The sequence below is a fragment of the Halyomorpha halys genome, unplaced genomic scaffold, assembly GCF_000696795.3.
Source record: "Halyomorpha halys isolate HHAL.00 unplaced genomic scaffold, Hhal_1.1 Scaffold885.1, whole genome shotgun sequence".
In the NCBI taxonomy this organism is placed as follows: domain Eukaryota; kingdom Metazoa; phylum Arthropoda; class Insecta; order Hemiptera; family Pentatomidae; genus Halyomorpha; species Halyomorpha halys.
In genome coordinates this window covers 245,409-249,116 of record NW_027104929.1, presented here as the reverse complement: position 1 = coordinate 249,116, position 3,708 = coordinate 245,409, and positions in this window count along the sequence as shown.

Genomic DNA, 3,708 nt, shown 5'->3' with positions numbered 1-3,708 from the left:
CAAAAAAAAAAAAAAGAAACTCTCTTAAAATATATACAAACAGAAGAATAAACAAAATGAACATAATCAAATTATCTGCATGAAAAATAAATAAATAAAATAACATAATGATAAAATAATATAATCTCTAGTCACATTTACACTCTAATATACAATATTTACACAATCAACCTGAGGATCCCCGAGCCCACTCTATCCCCCACGTGTAAGGAGCTCAAAAGATCACAGCGCATCCCTCTCGGCGCATCACTGGTAATGAGCCAGTGGAGGCTGAGCAAGTACGCTAAAGCCGCAAACACTTGTTAATTATTAAGTGTTAAATATAAATATAAAGAAAAATACAAAATAGAATATACATATATCTGTACCTTGGTAAAAGGAAGGGTCAAAGTCCATTTTATATGTTTGGAGAAAAATCCTCCAACTTGAAATCAAGTAATATTAGAACATTTCGTTTATTACTCCCCCATTTTCGAATTAAAATATGACATAAACACATAATTAGTATTTATGGAAATTGGCTTTTCTTTAACCAGGGTACAAATATATTAATTATAATAAATTAGATCCTTTTTTCCTTAACCCATTTATCGATTGGTTTCATATTTCCAACGGTTCGGCCAACCTGGCCATTATCACGAGTTTTATACAAACTTTTGCACTAAGATGTTTGGTTATCTTAGTGCTACTAAAACATATACTTGAAGATGTAGTAAAATTACTAATACCCAATACTGAATATATACATATTATATGTGTTACCATCTAAATTAGTTTTAACAAACTAATAGATTTAACTATGATAATAGTTTGAGCTTTCCATGGTAGCATTTTTGAACATCCCATTATAATAAAAAATTCGAGACGTGAAAAGAGTTGATCATTTCTCTTTGGAATTAATATAGTATTTGAGTTCTAATAATTTTTATGGCTTAAAATTTAGGGTAGTAAATAAATTGTGAATTAATGGTTAAATATATAAATAAATAATCATTACGTTGAGGGAGAATTAGTGGAAGTAAATGGTGATTAAAAATGTTTTTGAGACGACTTTAGTATAGACACTACATTAATTTTACCATAAGATTGATATATATTATAATAAGATTTTAAAAAAATTAATTAATATTATGGCCAAGAAGTGAATTCAAGTTATTTACGATTCAATGCCTTTAAAAAAAATCCATTTGTCTGTCCCATTGTAATAGAACCTATAAGAACTTTTTTTAAATCCTTTTATATAATCACTTTTTTCTACCACAGCTTCATGGATGAATAGAAAACTAAAGTGTTTAAGATCTGTAAAATTAGAATATTATATCTCTAGCCAATTTTCTTTACAGATGAAGAGGACTATAAAAGATTTATTTTTTTTAAATATTTATTTATTTCTATTTACAACTGTACATTATAATACATTCAGTAAATCTGATCTAAGTTAAATTTGAGTGTTACAGGCGTGTAAAGAAACTACCCATTGGTAGCACTCTAATGACATTTTACATTAGCTGGTCTTGTGGCCATCTTCTTTTCAGGCACCTCGGAGGATCTAAAATGGAAGGAATGGAAGAGGATGCAAGATTAGAAACTAGGGGGTTTGAGTGGTTAGAGAGTTTATAATGGAAGGAATGATATCTGGTTCGGGCTAGATATTACAGGTTTCCTATAATAGGAAACATTCCTAGGTTACATAGGAAACATTAAGGTCTTTATGTATGATTTTATTTGGGACAAAGTATGGAGCATTGAGGATTTTACGAAGGATTTTGGATTGTAAGGATTGAATACGAGAGGAATTCGAAGGTTTAGTGGAGCCCCAAAGCTCAACTCCATATGTCCAGATTGGCCTTATTACAGTCATGTAGATCAGTCTTTTGTAATGTGTTGGAAGTTTAGACCGTTTGTCTAGTAAGTGCTGTAATAGTCAAAATCGACGTACAGTTTCCTGTCTTTTCAGTCTGGTGTGAGGATTCCAGGTTAATCGCTTGTCCAAATGTAGTCCAAGGTAGCGGATCTGTTCGACAGGGGTAAGATTAACATCATTAAAAGAAATTGTTGGGCAGTCAGTAGGTTTACGACGAAGGGTAAAGGTGATTTGATGGGATTTGTTGGAATTTTTCTTAATCCTCCAATTACGACACCAATCTTCGAGAGCTGTGATATGGGATTGGAGATTTTGGAATACAATTAATGGGTTATTATAAACAGCGAGCACACATGTGTCATAGGCATACGTGGTGAGGATAGTGTTAGGATTGGTTGGAACGTCAGCTGTATATAGACGGTGTAGAGGATGGGACCAAGGATACTACCTTGAGGAACACCAGCGGACTGAGAATAGAGGGATGAATAGGAACCATTGTGGTTTACTTGGAAAAATCCATCAATGAAAAAGGAACGAATGATGAGAAAGTATGTAAGAGGTAGGAATTTACGGAGTTTGTAAAGCAGTCCCGGGTGCCAGACTCGATCAAAAGCGTGTTCTACATCGAAAAAGACTCCCGCGCAGTACATTCCGCACTCCAAAGAAGACGAGACTACGTTCACTACACGATGACATTGCTGGATAGTAGAGTGGGATGTTTGAAATCCAAACTGGTGTTCAGGGATTATATGATTGGAATCCAGGATGGGGTATAGGCGTTTCAAAATGAGTTTTTCAAGAATTTTGCCCTTTATCGGTAATAGAGAGATAGGGCGATAGGATGATGGGTATTATGGAGGCTTCTGGGGTTTGGGGATCATTTTAACTATAGATAATTTCCAGGGGTAAGGAAAATATGGACTATAAATCTATAAAAGATAGCACTAAATAACGCAAATAATTTTAATAAATAAAAACTGCTATAAAAATTGTAAAAAGATGTCCGAATTTAGTGGATCTAAAAGGTTTATGACATCTGGCTCGAAAGTATCCATGATACTAAATGGACAGGGGTCCAAGAATCGATCTAAAATCTCGATTTACGGCCGATATTTTTTTGTTTTCAATGAGTTTAATACAAAATATTAGTATTTTTTATTTTAGAATAAACAATTATTGTATCCCCTGAAAGATACGAGTTATATTTAAGTATAATCATATAGTTTTTATTAATCTATTAAAGTTTAAAGTATAAACCTTGTACTATTGTGTATTCCTTTTGATAAACTATTGTTAAATAAGATGTTCTAATCTGAAGGGGTCTATGTGGTTTACAGTGTCATTGGAACCCGCTTGGTTAATGTCGGTTCACTCAGCTGAATACAAGTGTGTGAAGAATTATGAAATTATTTTTTTTTATTTTTCATCTTTTTTGTATACAATTATTATATATTTATTCTGCTTAAAATTTCTGAATAGTGGTGGTTCAGTGGTTCTGAGATATAAATCGATTCTAATATCTTTCTTCTAAAATTATTATTCTCTTTATGAATGATTTGGACATTTTCAAAATCAAATTTATATTTATTTTGAACAACATGTTGAACCAATGCTGTTTTTTTTTTGGTTCCTTTTCCCTATTCTTTACATCATTTTCATGTTGATACATCCTGTCTTTTATATATTGTTTTGTTCCACCTATATATATGGCTGGACAATTAATGCGTGGAATTTTATATACTAATCCCGATTGATATTTACTGTCTATTGGGTCTTTAGTTCTGCTATAAAAAATTTTTTTTTCTTCATTTATATCACGCTTTCGTTTATTTAAAATAATTCTC